Genomic DNA, 16,647 nt, shown 5'->3' with positions numbered 1-16,647 from the left:
GTAATAGGAGCATGCCTACCACATGAGGCCTTGTTTCAACCCTAGTATCATTAAATAAATACAAATTAAAAAAAATCTCACTCACACACACTCACACACTTACCACTCCAGACAGGAGCCCTAAAAGTACTAGACACTAAGAGCCATCGTCATTATGTATCATGCATTACATTGGTGTAGAGATTTAAATTTCACTTTCCAAAAGAAAATAGCAAAGAAGAACAGATTAAGGTCAGTGAGACTACATTTTCTGAAATTTCTATTTTTGATTTAAGCACTGTGGTCTACGAAAAGAAGATTCTGAATTTCTTCTGAAGCACTTTTTCAACACTTTCAACAGCACCGCGGAAGATGTGAACGCGCTATTTGTTAACATGGTGGAGGCAGAGGAGGCCATGAGTGAGGGCCTCAGCCTCTGCTGTCAAAGCGACAGTCTTTGGTGCTCCTCTTCCCTTCTCCTCCTCAGCTAGCGGGTCCCGTTATTTTAATCCTTTTTTTTCTTTTACTTTTTAAATTTCTTTTTATTGTGTGACACTTTATTCTTTTGCTTTTTTGGGGGGAGGGCGGCACCCAGATCCCAAGTAAATCACACGCAGACTTATTCATAGTTATGAATGCCCGGCCTTAGCTTGGGTTGTTTCTTCCCAGCTTTTCTTATCTTAAATTTTCCCAACTACCTTTTGCCTCTGGGCTTTCATCTTTCTCTATTTCTGTATACCTTACTTTATTTCTTTCTCCGTGGCTTGCTGTGTAGTTGAGCAGCTAGCCCCTGATATCCTCATCTCCTTGTTCTCTTGCTGTTCGTCCTCCTCATTCCTCCTTCTATTTATCCTCTCTGCCTGCTAGCCCCACCTCCCCTTGCTCCTGCAGCTCTTTATTAGGACCATCAAGTGTTTTAGATAGGCAAAGAATCAGTTAACCAAATACAACAAAAACAAAAGTAACACACCTGAAAATAATATGCCCTAACTTTTTCCTTCCTTCCTTCCTTCCTTCCTTCCTTCCTTCCTTCCTTCCTTCCTTCCTTCCTTCCTTCCATCTTTCCTTCCTTTCTTCCTTTCTGTTTTTCTTGTTTATTTTGGTGGGTTTTTTGAGACAGGGTTTCTATGTGTAGCTCTGGCTGTCCCAGAACTCACTCTATAGACCAGACTTCCTTTGAACTCACAGAGACCTGCCTGCCTCTGCCTCCTGAGTGCTGGGAATAAAGGCGTGTACCACCACTGCCTGTCTTCAATACATTTTTCTAAGGCTGTAATTCAATAATGCTGCCTATATGATTCTTTCAAGAAAACACAGCAGGCACATTTTCTAGAACTATATGCTAGAATTGGAATTACACAGTCAAAATAGGAATGTAAGTGACTCTCCATGGCCACATTCTCATTAATGTTTTCAGGGTAGACAACTGCGGAGATTAAGGGAGAGACTCGTGACTTACCACTCTGGAGGAATGCTCGCTCTGCTGCATCTTACTTCATGACATGTGGATTACTTCCTCACCGGGACATCCGGGCATCTACTTCTTGGTGGTCATTTCTGAAATACAGGTACAGTAATTGAGAATGTGACTCATATATTACAAAATCATAAACTCTTTAAGGACACTTAACTACATTATCATGACCAGTAAGGACTATTAACAAAGCTTTTAAACAAACTCCTAACAGAAAACATTAGCAGGTAAGACTTAAAAGCAAAAAACTGGGTACTGTCCCACAGGACCAGAATGTTTCAGCCCTTAACACCTCCCTCTGTCCCTGCTGAGCCTGATTTGTGATTTATAAACTGGAACAAAAAAGACACACAGGAAACCGTAAAATTGCAGTTTTGAACACCATGAAGTGATTGTCCATTCATTGTTTATGTATCCATTACACCTAAAATGAAAACCCAAGAAAGGGATTTCTGTCCATTTTATTTACCTACTTTAGGCACCTGAAACAATTGCTATTGTGCCAATGAGTTCTACACATTTATTCTAAGATGAATAAACTGATCATTGGCTAACTCCAACTGATAAAATGGCCCCCACAGGCTCAAGGGAACCTTGGGTGAAGAAACCATAGGGCCATGCTGAGTCGGCACTGCCCTTTGCTGGCGGCCCTGGAAAAGCTGGCCCTATCCATCCGTCGCTGGAAGCTGAAGCAAGAGAGCCGCAGAAGAAATGGCCGCACCCAGCACCAAAGGCAGGGAGAGCTGAGCCTGAAGGCACTGGTTTAGAGGAGCTAGCTCCACCCGTCACCTGACTGACCAGGCCCAATGGGGTTGGTCTACCCTAACGACCTAACTAGATCTGCCTGCTGAAGCTCGTGCAAGGACTGGTCCTGTGGAATGATAACTGCAGGATCTCCATGACTCGGGGCAGCCATGGATATCCAAGAGGAGTAAGGATGGTGGACCAGAAACCAGAGCCTTGAACTAGACCAATGACCCACTGCAATGAACATCTACAAGTAAAGCTGACTGGACAAAAGCATAAGCTGTGTGACACACTGCTCCCAACACCACCAGCATGAATGAAAAGGTGGTGGAGAGAAGAGGTTCATTCTTTCTTTTCTAGTTTCCATTGGGTGGGGGACACTGCAATGGGAAGGGGAGAATATGGAAGGACTGGGAGGTGGGCAGAGTTGGGGGTGCATGATGTAAAATTTCTAAAGATCCAATAAAAAAATTATGTTAAAAAAAGAAAAGAAAAAATAGAAAATGACTCCCACGGACTCATAGGAGTGGCATTACTGGGGGTATGGCTTTGTTGGAGGAAGTGTGTCAGAGAGCAGGCTCTAAGGTTTCAGAAGCTCACTGTGGTGTTATTCTATCTCCCTGCTGTCCACCAATCTAGATGCAAAACTCAAAGCTACATCTCCAGTACCATGTCTACCCGTGTACCCCCATGCTTCCCGTCATGACAATGGACTAAACCTCTGAACATGTAAGCCAGCTATTAAATGTTTTTCCTTTATAACAGTTGTCATGAGCCAGAAAATGGTGGCGAAGGCCTTAATTTTAGCATTCAGGAGGCTGAGGCAGATGGATGGATTTTGAGACTAGTCTGGTTTACAGAGCAAGTTCCGGGGCAGGCCCCAAAGCTACACAGAGAAACCCTGTCTCAAAATCAAAACAAACAAATGAAAACAGGGATGTCATAGACATGGTGTCCCTTCACAGCAATAGAAACCCTAACTAAGATAAACTGCTTAAATCTCAAACACCATTTCTTCCACAGAAATGCCACTAGTGCCAGCTACATCAGCACCATACATAAAAGCCATAAAAGACAATGGAGACATATTCCCAACCACCAAACTAGAACAAAAGCCTAAGGTTCCTTAGAATTTGATCAGCTTCACTTTTGATAAAGAATCCAAGGAGATGAACTGAATGTGCGATTTCTGCCAAATCTCAGGCATGGGGTGGTCAGGTGTTTTTTATTAAACATTCGTGTTCTTTAAGGTATTGTAGAGACCATTCAGGATACAAGTCTTCTGTAGGGAGGCAAAGTTGCCACTCTTACAGACTGCAAGAATAAACCCATAATTCTAGCAGTTCCCTACTTCTCAAGCTAGAACTGAATGATAAACCACAAATGCTTCTTGTGGCTGGGGTAGTTGTGAGAGAGAGGCAAGGGATCTCTTTGAGTTTAAGGCCAGCCTGATCTACAGAGCTAGTTCCGAGACATCCAGGACTGTTACACTCTGTCCTGAAAAATCTAAAAAAATAATGCTCCCAACTTCAAAAACTTAATGATGTATCTACCACACTGTTTTGTTTTTAAATACTCTGTCCCACAACTCCACAAAGGAATGGTTCAGGATTTTAATCAAATGAGTACCATTAGAACAATTCCCAAAAGAAATGTCATTCCCTTTCTCCTATTTATTTAAGCACTTCTGTTTGTGATTATAAAGTTTCAAGTTTTCTCAGGAAAAGTTCAAGTATTTCAAATTTACTTATTATCTCTAGGCACCGTGGCCACTGGAAAGAATCAAAAGAGCACACTAACTTTCAACAAGACTAAATTGGATGCAACACTGTAGGAATGTTTGAACTTATTTTTTTTTTCTTTAAATAAACTCCCTCTAGGCTGAGGTCTATTTTGCCTTTTGAGTATTATGTGGCTGCAAACCTCAGGGTTTTAACAGAGATTAGCCAGGGGACAGAGGAACCACCAAGTATGACTCAGTGATCACATTCAATAATCCCTGAAGACCAAACCAAACACATGCAATCACCAGAACTGTCCCCAAACCACTGCCAACATACCTTTCATCTGAATAATCTATTTTCACTTCAAGTTCACAAGCCTATTATCATACAATCCAAGATGCAAACATAAACCCAGAACATCAGATACTTGATCAGCAGGGGCCTAAAGAGCTGAACAATGAATCTGACAAGCAAAGCTCACCTGGAAGGAGGCAGGGAGAACTTTTGAATATTTTTAAACAGAAAACCTTGGTCACCAAGAAATCAGACTAGTAAATTCAACTATCTGAAAGATGAGTGACAGGACCAACAATAGGCTAAGCAGGCAAAGGGGCTCGTCATCCTGACGCCTGTGCTCTATCTCCTGGACCCACACAGTGGGAAGTCTTCGGACCTCCCCATGGGTCTGTGTGTACAGAGTCACATACAAGGTAAGTCAAGGTAATTGAAAACCTTAAAGACATTTAATAACTTGACTTTATCTATAAAGTATATCTTTAAACATTAATACAACAACCTACCTCTTTGCACAGAGGAGAAATGCAACAGAATTATCAACTTTAAAGTTCCCAAATGACTAAATATAAAAGCTAATTTTCAAACTATTTTGGTCCTGGATTGTCAAAAAAACTACCACTTAAAACTGCCCCTCAGAATCTAAAGTCCTTGTAGGGATGATGGAGGGGGAGGAGAGAAGAGGTCAGAGAGAACACACTTTCAAGGTAACAATTAGAAATAATACAACCTGAGTTAAAAGGAAAAACTTGAGATTTTGGTGTTCAAAACTATAATTAAAATCAAATGAGGACAATGAAATGGTCTGTGTGGTTTCAATTCAATACTTGAGGCACCACTAGTATGTTTGCTTTTAGACCTTGCTTCGGGCTCTAAAGAAAGGGAATTGGTGGCATGTAAAATATACATGGTCTCTTGAAAGTTATATATACACAATCTTTATACGCAGTCATTATCTGGTCTTCCTATGTACGCTCATAAAGTGAATAAATGTCCTATTTTAAAACTTCTGTTTTAAATAGACTTCCTGCCCACATTCTAGGTCACTATACAAAATGTATTTCTTTTCCACAAAATGTTTTCAAGACAGGGTTTTTTTTTATATAGCTCTGGCTGTCCTGGAACTCGTTCCATGGACCAGGTTGACCTCCAAATCACAGAGATCTGCCTGCCTCTGCCTCCAGAGTGCTGGGATTAAAAGTGAGTGCCACCACACCTGCCTAAAAATATGTTTTTAAACAGAAAATGTTATTACATTTCCCACTATAATCTATTTGGAATATCAAGGTAGAAACTTGCTAAGTTTTCTTCTATATCTCCAACATCACACACAAAAGATGATTCTAAATAAGCATTACCAGACTGTAACTTTATTGTTTTCAGAAACTTAAATGCAACGCCTAAAATATTCACTATGCAGAAAGGCTTGGCCTCAAACAGGCTTACCTTTTATACTCTCCAAGGAGCTGAGTTACCTGGCTACTAAAATATTCAGTTTCTACATGTGTCCTATAGACTGTCACCTTAACCCATCCATTAACTTCTCATTGCATTTAACTGATTGACTGACTGACTGACTAAGTGATTAACTGAGACAGGGTCTCACTATGAAGGCCTCACTGACCTGGAATTTGTCATGACCAGGCAGGCTGTCCTCAAACTCACAGAGATCCACCTACCTCTGCCCTTCTGCTGCTAGGATTAAAGATGTGTGCCACCATGCCTGGCAGGGTTTGGTTTGTTTGTTAAGAGTTTTATTTAGCTCACAATTTTGAAGACTGAAAGCCCGAACAGCATGGAGCTGGCTCTGATGATTCCAGAGAAGCATGACAACAAAGAACACAGATGGCAGGGCATTGGAAACCGGAAAACAAGGAATGTCTCAGGACAAGTACCAGGGCCCCACGTCCTAGAGACGGCAACTTCCAGGACTCAGTTATCCCGCTCAAAAGTTCCACCACCTCCCCACACCACCACACTGAGAACCAGCCTCCCAACCTCTGGATCACTGGGCACACATAAACTAAGAGCACAAGGGGCTGGAGAGATGGCTCAGAGGTTAAGAGCACTGACTGCTCTTCCAAAGGTCCTGAGTTCAATTCCCAGCAACCACATGGTGGCTCACAGCCATCTGTAATGGGGTTTGGTGCCCTCTTCTGGCCTTCAGGCATACACAAAGACAAAATATTGTATACATACTAAGTAAATAATTCAGGTAATTCAGGTGAGCCTTGAACTTACCATTAGCTAAAGCCTCTAAAGATAAGAAATGGCATTGTCATACAACACCTTGCTTTCAACTTGGTTGTTAAACAAAAGGACTGAAGATTACTTGAAGATTGCTGGTTTAATACAGGAGGTATAATCTTAAAGCTCAAAGATGTAATCCTAATACATATATATAAAAATCTATTGCATACAGCTTGCACTGGACCCAAAACAAAAATTTACAGTTCTCAAATCTAAGTTTATAGGCTAAAAAAGAGCGACAGTGACAGGCCAAAGAGCACAGTATGCTCAAGATAAACGTTAATCTTAAAGAAAACAAGTACCTTTAACTTCACGGGCGTTTTCCTCACACTTCTCCAATACCTAGACACATTTAACGTAGTCCACAAGTGTTGTACAAAAGGATACCCAAACCATTTAATTTACAAAGATTACACTAGCTATTTCCTCACAAGGGCACATGTTATTACAAAGCACTGTTTGGTAGCATAGACAACCCACAGGACAGACTACACCAAAAGTTAAGGAGTGCTGTGGCTTTTGAAGAAACACTGCACCTTTACTGACACTGTAGAAAAACTTAACTTTCTGTTTACTGTACAGAAAGCACTGATTCAAACCTAATAAAAAATAAATAAATAAAACCAATGACGTTCCTAAACCAGGACAAAGAACTTCCTTGTCTTCAACCTAACAATAGAAGTAACAAAAAGGCATTTTAAACAGTACTTGCAGACCGGGCTGGTCTACAGAGTGAGTTCCATGACAGGCAAGACTACATAGAGAAACCCTGTCACAAAAAACAAACAAACAAACAAAAAACGAAAGAAGAGAGAAGAGAAGAGAAGAAAAGGAGAAGAGAAGAGAAGAGAAAATAAGAGAAGAGAAGAGAAGAGAAGAGAAGAGAAGAGAAGAGAAGAGAAGAGAAGAGAAGAGAAGAGAAGCGAAGCAGAAATGAGGCTGGAAAAGCTCAATGGCAAAGCACTTGCCTACCATGCACCTGGGTTTGATACATGTACCACACAACAGAATAAAACGTTAATTATTCAGATACTGATTAAAACATAAAGTACAGTGTTTGCCTGTCTGTATGTAAGTGTGTGACAGAAGAGGGTATCACATTCCCTGGAATGGAACTGGAGTTTTAGAAGGTTGTAAGCTGCCATGTGGGTGCTGGGAATCAAAGTCAGGTCTTCTACAAGAGCAGCCAGTGTGATCTTAACTGTGTGTGATCTTTTCAGCCCCTAGTCTACTCTTTTTGACATGTGTGTATGTGTTTACTTGGGTGTGGTGTACACATATGAGCAGAGGTGCCCGTAGATGGCGGAGGAGTTGTATACCCCAGGACTGGAGTCACAGGTGGTTACAAGTAGACTGACTAGGTGCTGGCAACTGAACTCCGGTCCTCTGGAAATGTGTGTGCTTCCAAGTGCTGGCCCATCTCTTCACTCCTAAAGGGATTTTGATATCGATTTTAAGCATGCTGGTTACAAAAAAGCTGTTCAGAAAGAAAATAAAACATAGACACGCCTGAGACCGTGGGTGTAAACTTCTCAAAAGAAAGCTAGCTGCCCACACTACAGGATTTTGAGCTAAATAGACCAGGGAAAACAAGGAAGTCACTTAGCACGCTGGTTATGAACATGGGCTTTGGAGTCACGGCTTTGAATGTATGCCCCAACTCTGCCGTGACTAATTGTATGATCTTGGGCACGTCACTCCCCAATCTCTTCTCTAACCTGATGAGTTATCATCGCTGCTGTGTGAGAGTGACATCAGGACAAAGCTTATAAAACGCTCAGCCTGGCACCCAGTGGGGACTCAAAGAGCAGCAAAGCACCAGGAACCATTCTTTCCGTCTGCTAAAACTGCCCCTGTGTTACTATTTTAAAAGATCAAACACTTTCCCACTTTGAGAATTTTACACATCTGATCTCAGAAAGCTAAATGTTTCCCACATTTTATCACACGTGCATCTAATGCAGACTAGGAGAGACCAAGCGAACAAGAGAAGTAGAAAGAAGGAACTTGTTCTCACACTAATGCTGGCACAACTATAGCAAGGTCAAGTCTGGGGCAGGGGTGGCAGCATTTAGTCGTCCAAAGCCAGCAGTGTCACTGGGACAGGCTGTGGCGTCTGTCTGTCTCTGTAGTTGTCACTGGTGTCCTCACAGGGACCCTTGTGCAGTGTGATTCTGGGCACTGTTCCTGGCTGCTTAACCTGAATCTGATTCGCTAACCCTTGCAACAATATGAACTACTGAATTCTCCCCAAGTAACCTTTAAACTGTAAGATACACTTCAATTGGTTTTTCCCACTGCAGAAATTCTGTTGGCACATCGAGTAGAGGCACCATCATTCTCACCTCCCCTAAGCACCGGCAAGAAGGGGAGGGAGATGATGGTGTTTTCAATTCCTTTAAACAAAAATAAATAAATAAACAAACAAATACACAGAAAAAATACTACCCACTTTCAGTCTATGGTTTATCCTGGGAATTCTTGCAGCCTTGTTTTAATAAAGTATGAACAACTGTTTTCCTAACTTAGAAAATTATCTACTTCTAAGGAATATTACAAAGAAGTGGTAACACAGGAAAATAACTGCAAAAAGAGCTAACAAAAATTATTCCAGCACAGGCAAGATGGCTCAGTGGGTAATGGCATTTGCTGCCAGACCTGACAATCTTGAGTTCAATCCCCAGGACTCTCAGGCTAGAAGGAAAAAACAGACTCTCCAAAGTGTCCTCTGATTGCCACAGATGTGCACTGCTAAGTAAGTAAGTAAGTAAGTAAGTAAGTAAGTAAATAAATAAAGTGAAGCAGACAGACAGACAGACAGAAAGTAGCTATATTTATTTTATGAGAGGTCTAGAGATAGCATAAAGGACCTAAACAGATTCTGAATTACTACTCCATTATAAGGAGCAGGCTATGAAGGGAAATCCAAACACTGGAAGTAAAAATGGAGCTAACAATTTCCATCAAAATAAAGTATGTGAGCAAAAAGTCCATGAAACACAAGAGAAAACAGAAGTGTATACACAGAAAACAATGTGACAAACCAGAGGCACGTATGCTGTTGCTTCTCTTGTGAGGAACAGGGCTACAGTTGACAGCTGTACAGCCGACCTGACCTTAGAGACTGAGACGGTTGTAACAGTCATGAGCATTGTTCAAACTTAATGAAACTCCCTGTCTCTGAGGAAGTTAGACTGCAACAAGCTTGTGGAGAAAGCCTAAGAAAGAGGGAAGGAGTGTAAAAAAAAAAAACAAAAACCAGCAAATACTTACACACTGTTTCACCAACTCCCCAGAACAGATTCCTTAGCTACTGATACTATGCCCATTTCATAGGCCAACAGTACCTCCGGTTTACATAAGTGTAAACATGTCTACGTCTCACAGTGATATGTAACATGGTGCATTTTCCATCTCTCAATGTAAGTTACTATCTACATGTTTAGAGAAATCTACTGCCCATAAACATCGTTTCAGAGCACGAAAGCATAAAGGTGCTAAATACTTTAAATTCTAGTTGGATCTGTTATTTTACTTCTATTTTTACTTAGATTCCAATACTTCTACAGCAGATAATGTCTTCATGAAGCTGAAAACAGATTAACTAGAAGACAATGTGCAAGCACCAGAGGGTACTTTAGATGTATTCATTTCAACATCACAACATTACTTAGTAGGCATTATTTTTAGAGGTAACTAAACCAAAGCACAAGCAAGCTTTTAAAAGAGACAACACAAGCTATTTCTGTGCCACATCCCTAATCCCAACATGGTTCTGATTACCAATACCAAACAAAAGCACTAGATATAGGTCTTGGACAGCTTTTGATAATCATTGGTGATTGTGGGCACAATGACAAAATGCTTCCAGAATATATGATATTCAATCCGTAAGAGTGAATATTTTCATTCATTTAGCAAGTGTTTATTGTCATCATAAACTAAGAACTCATCAGAATGTGGCAATGTTATCTATATCTTCAGAACACAGCCCAAGAAAATGAAAACAAAACAAGCCTGCAATGTAGAAACCTCGTAGACCTAGGTAGATGCAGCAGCAAACAAACAAAGGGGAATTGCTCTCAGGGGTCTAGACACAGAAGGAGGAAAGAAAAGCCTTAACAGCAGTTTCCTTTACTAACGTGTTGTCTGCACGTGTGGGCACACGTGTGGAGAGGCCTGAGATTATATTAGTCATCTTTCTCAGTTTTCTCCATTTAATTCCTTGAAGCAGGAGCTCTCTAACCCAGAGCTCATCAGCTTGTCTGACTAGTCATCTTGATCAGTGAGTCTTGTCACAAGATGACATCACACCCACCCATCACATGCAGGCTGAAATCTGAATCCTGGTCCTTACACTTAAGTGGCAAACACTTTAACTACTGAGCCATCTCTCTAGTCCCTCAACAGAATCTGGAAAGTCTCTTCCAAAATCACTCCCATACAAGGTTAGTTCTCATTATGAAAAATGTTGTGGCAGGACAGAATATATGTAGCACAATTATATCATCTTAGAAAGGGTTGAGGTGGGTATGTGATATTGAACCCCTGCAAACAAAATGTTATTGTCGTTTTGTTTGTTTGTTTTTTTAAGACAGGATTTCTCTGTGAAACAGTCCTGGCTGTCCTGGAACTCTGTAGGCCAGGCTGGCCTCAAACTCACAGAGATCCACCTGCCTCTGCCTCCCGAGTGCTGGGATTAAAAGTGTGAGCCACCATCTCCTGGCACTAAATTAAATCTTAAAAATGCAAGTCGTGATTAAATCAAAACAAAACTGAGCCTAACTGCTCAGAATGAAGAAGCCTGTCCCTAAGAAGAAAATGGAGCTGAATCTGACGTGTTCAATTTTATCAAAAAAATGTTCAGACGTGGTAGATAATTGCAAATGCATTAACAAGCACAAAGTACACACACACACACACAAAATAACATGAGGTAATTACATGAGAAATTATAGGCAACTCAGGTCAAATAAACATTTTTTGACATTTTATACAGTTAAAATTTTATTTAAATGTTAATGTCAGGGCTGGAGAGATGGCTCAGCGGTTAAGAGCATTGCCTGCTCTTCCAAAGGTCCTGAGTTCAATTCCCAGCAACCACATGGTGGCTCACAACCATCTGTAATGAAGTCTGGTGCCCTCTTCTGGCCTTCAGTCATACACGCAGGAAGAATATTGTATACATAATAAATAAATAAATATTTAAAAAAATGTGAATGTCAAATGATACACTAAAGGGTCTCTTTGGGGAAATATGTACAAAATACTAAATATGAAAAAGAAAACAGGAAACAATCTTATCTGCAAGAACCGTAGCAACTTGTAACTTTTTAAAAGTCACATTTTTGTGGGCACAAACTTATCAACTAAATATAATCTAATTACCATACTTCTACAGTCTAAACCAAGAACCCGATTCCAGAAAAAGAAAACACTTCAAAGCACAAGATTAAAACCACAAACTACATCAGGATTTATTTTTTTCAATTAGCGAAGCGCTTTTCAGATGGAAGCTTACACCTTTTACAGCACTGTTGGCAGAAGGTGGTGATCCATGACAGACTTCACTTACCAACTGTGCAACACTGATTTAGAAATAATTAAACAATTATTATACAATTTAAGGCCATTAATAATATTTTAAAATCTCATATATATATATGCTATAAATCTCACATATATATATATATGTATATGTATATAGTGACAAGAAACAAGAGTCAGAGAGCAGCAACCAAAGAAAAGCCCAAGTATCTGTCACCAAGTGCCCACTGTATGATGGGAACCTGTATCCAAGCATCTGCAGGACAGGAGGAGGCTCCAAGAACTGCATTGTGAGGGGCTGAGTTTGTGGCTCAGACATGCAGCACTCACCTAACGCTAGCCAGGCTGCAGATTCTATTCGCAGAACCAGAAAAAAAGAAGACCAAGAAAAAAAAAATCCAATACAGAACCAGGAGTGGTACATGTGTGTGATTCCAGCACTACAGAATCCTGAGGACTGCTTCAGGTTCAAAGCCAGCCTGTGCTATATCGGGAGTTCCAGGCCAGCCAAGGCTATGTAACAAGACCCTGTTTCAGAAGGATTAAAGAAGTGCCTGGTCGAGTTGCCAAGGCTAGGACATAAATAACCATGAGCAAGACAAAACAGCAGAACATCTGAGAACTAAACTACAAACATAAATTTAAAGAGGAGAGAAAATAGAGGGCCTGAAAAACAGAGACCAAATTCAGTCCCAAACGTACTATGAAAGCATCCAAAGAGATGGGAATACAAATCAAGTCTGCACTCCTTCTTGATTTCATTCTATGAATTTTCTCATAATTAAAAATAATGGAGAGAACATATATGCAAAATCTATGAGAAGGGAAATAATCTAAAAAGATCTTCCCAGAAAAGAAAAAATAATACATAAAAAGAAAATCATCCATAAAAAAGCACTTTACTAAAGAATAACAGACCATGTATTTCAATTAACATTCACATTATTTTAGTAAACCTAACTCCATTATTTGAGAGAGAACAAGAGCACACAGGCACCGTACTCCCTTTCCAGTGAGATGCTCACAGGTCAGTCACAACAACAAAACTACTCAGTCTGAGACCACAGGGCTGAGCGCTCTTAGGGCCCTTAAGCACAGAGCAGTGCTGACACATTGTATTGCTTTATCATCAATCTCAACCTCTTCTACCAACCAAAATATCAGGGAACTATAGATCCTATGTTAAAAAAAAAAACAACCAGCTACCCTCAGCTACAGTGCAAGCTCAAGGAGAGCCTGGGCTACATGAAACCCTATCCCAAAACAAAACAGATCACTTACTTTCAAATAACTATGCTATAACACGCCGTGGTTTTACTTACAATCAAGAAAGCGTTTATGACTAGTTCCACAATCGACAATATTTTAAGTAGGTTGAGATATCCCTAAGTACCCGCTAGATAACAGAACACTTACTTGATGGCTTGAGAAAAGTTAATGCCTCCTAGGTCAGAGCAAAAAGTCACAGTTACAAAAAATTTATACACAGAACTTTTCCAAAATTTCTTCTAAATTATTTAATTTAAACTGACAACTTTATCACTAAATAGGGATTGAAATATACATTGAAAATAAATAAAACAAAAATATTAATATGTTCAAATTCAACCGCATAAAGAAATCAACCATGAATACGCTATACTACAGTTATTAACTGAGTTTATATTCTCAAAAAATATAATTTACACCAAAAAATTAGATATTATTTTCTCTAACAAATTCTTATTACTGCTCTACCTCTATGAATGGAATCCATGTTTCTGGTGCACCCAAAATTACTTGTCATAAAAGAAAGCATTCATTAGTCTAACACCTGTAATCCAGGACCTTCACCCCACTGTCTTCTGGTCCCTCATAACCACGGTCAGAAGATGCACGTGTTCTCCCACTACTTTCCCACCTGAAATCTCTAAGTAATAGCCATGTCCTCCCGCGATTTACAGAAGCGTGTACTACTGAATTAATTCACCCCATTTATTTAACATGCAGACGTTTTATGGTTATAGTGTGTGCTACACATGTGTGCGGGGAGTCTTCCTATATCGCTGTCTACCTCACTTAGCAGGCTGCATGTATGTGCATGTGCATACACATGTGTGCGGGGAGTCTTCCTACATCACTGTCTACCTCACTTAGCAGGCTGCATGTATGTGCATGTGCAGATGTGCATACACACGTGTGCGGGGAGTCTTCCTGTATCACTGTCTACCTCACTTAGCAGGCTGCATGTATGTGCATGTGCAGATGTACATACACACGTGTGCGGGGAGTCTTCCTATATCGCTGTCTACCTCACTTAGCAGGCTGCATGTATGTGCATGTGCAGATGTGCATACACATGTGTGCGGGGAGTCTTCCTATATCGCTGTCTACCTCACTTAGCAGGTTGCATGTATGTGCATGTGCAGATGTGCATACACACGTGTGCGGGGAGTCTTCCTATATCGCTGTCTACCTCACTTAGCAGGCTGCATGTATGTGCATGTGCAGATGTACATACACACGTGTGCGGGGAGTCTTCCTATATCGCTGTCTACCTCACTTAGCAGGTTGCATGTATGTGCATGTGCAGATGTGCATACACACGTGTGCGGGGAGTCTTCCTATATCGCTGTCTACCTCACTTAGCAGGTGCATGTATGTGCATGTGCAGATGTACATACACACGTGTGCGGGGAGTCTTCCTATATCGCTGTCTACCTCACTTAGCAGGTGCATGTATGTGCATGTGCAGATGTACATACACACGTGTGCGGGGAGTCTTCCTATATCGCTGTCTACCTCACTTAGCAGGTGCATGTATGTGCATGTGCAGATGTACATACACACGTGTGCGGGGAGTCTTCCTATATCGCTGTCTACCTCACTTAGCAGGTGCATGTATGTGCATGTGCAGATGTACATACACACGTGTGCGGGGAGTCTTCCTATATCGCTGTCTACCTCACTTAGCAGGCTGCATGTATGTGCATGTGCAGATGTACATACACACGTGTGCGGGGAGTCTTCCTATATCGCTGTCTACCTCACTTAGCAGGTTGCATGTATGTGCATGTCCAGATGTGCACAACAGCATGTGTGGCAGTCAGGTGACAACTTCTCATGAGTTCATTTTCTCTTTGCTTCCTGGATTCCGGGAATCAAAGTCCTCATCATGCTTTCGTAGCAACCGTTTTTATCTGCTAAGCCATATCACCAGCCCTCCATCTTACCTATTTTGAGACATGGTTTCTCAATGATGCTGTAACTCACCAAAGCAGCAAGCAGCAGCAAGTGCCAAGAACCCTCTTGTCTGGGTCACCTCAGTGCTAGGGATTACAGGTGCACACCACCACATCTAAGTTTGTAAAGGGCTCTGGGGAACTGAACTCAGCTCTTCATGTCTGCACAGCAAGGACTGAAGCATCTGAGTGATTTCCCCACCTGGCTGTTTTTATACGTGATCATTTGTGCCTGGGTGCAGGAGGCGAAGAGTATGAAATGGAGTTCCAACAATTCCCTCCAGCCCTCTGAAGTAGTTGTGGCATGACACAAAAACAGAGTAACTGTAGCAGAGGAGCACAGTCCTAGTACAAAGTCGGCCACTTTTCCACTTACTGGAGTGATCTTCCTCCCATCACTTCCATTTAGGCTACATTTAGCCTCCAATGGCACACGAAAGGAAGCCGTTGTGGTGCTGGTGCTGGTGGACACTGTGTTGGGTAGGTAGGTGTAACGGTAACAGAACCACACAGCTGAGAAGCACAGGGAAGAGCTCCAACACAGATCTTCCTGCGACCGCAGTAACAACCAAGGGGAAGAACACACAAGCTGTAATTTCAAAACATTTATTTAACTAACACTTCGGCAGAGCTTACCATGTGTGCCAGCAACTATCTGAAGCACTCTACGATTCATTTAATTCTTTATGACGTAGATACAAACTATGTCTGGTAGATAAAAGTATTAAGGTAAGAAAGTCTCTTGCCTAAGTCCCACAGTTAATTAAGTGGTAGAAACAGGAACCAAATACAGATAGGCTGACCTCAAATTCCATGCTCTTAATCACTCTAAGTAGTCATGCAGCGCTGATGCATAATTGTGATTTTCAGTATATGTCATCCTGACCATGTGTTAGATCAATAACTAAAATTTTATTATCAGAATTATATTTTGGGAGTAAGAACAAATCAGCACCAATTGGAAGAAAGAGGCCATGATTTTGAAAGAGAGCAAGGGGCTACATAAGGGAGGAAAAATAAAAAATTGTAAGAAATAAAAGAAAAAAATCAAGTATGTAAAACAGTGTTTACTGCTCATATTCATAAAATCAATCATAAATAGCAACATTCACTAAGATGACTCACAGATCAGACAGGACTTTATTATTTTTAATCCTGTGAAATCCACACATACACAATACTTTATTTAACCAACATACAACATTCAGTTATGTATGGAATTATTGCCATAAGCAACATACCAAACCCTAAATTTAAGTTTACAAAAAGAGGCTATAGCAACTTTTACTTATAAATCTTTATGCATTAGATCATAACTTTTGTTGCTGCCACCACCAAGGTTTACTCTAAGATTACTCTGATTACAGTGTTGACAGTTATGTAACGGCCTTCTACTTAACAAAAATGTTAT

General features: G+C 40.8%; 1 protein-coding gene across 3 annotated transcripts in view; it reads right to left on the bottom strand.

Annotated features, from left to right (window-relative positions):
* Frs2 (fibroblast growth factor receptor substrate 2) overlaps positions 1 to 16,647 on the bottom strand; it is an 82,102-nt gene that overhangs the window by 38,309 nt on the left and 27,146 nt on the right. For all 3 annotated transcript variants that reach the window (XM_075954919.1, XM_075954918.1, XM_075954920.1), the window contains exon 2: positions 1,439 to 1,536. The gene's annotated coding sequence lies outside the window, so the exon portion shown is untranslated. The remainder of the gene's footprint in view (positions 1 to 1,438; positions 1,537 to 16,647) is intronic.

The sequence above is a fragment of the Microtus pennsylvanicus genome, chromosome 20 (genome assembly GCF_037038515.1).
Source record: "Microtus pennsylvanicus isolate mMicPen1 chromosome 20, mMicPen1.hap1, whole genome shotgun sequence".
Taxonomy (NCBI): Eukaryota; Metazoa; Chordata; class Mammalia; order Rodentia; family Cricetidae; genus Microtus; species Microtus pennsylvanicus.
The sequence above is the reverse complement of the archived record's forward strand: the minus strand, read 5'-3'. Positions and strand labels throughout refer to the sequence as shown.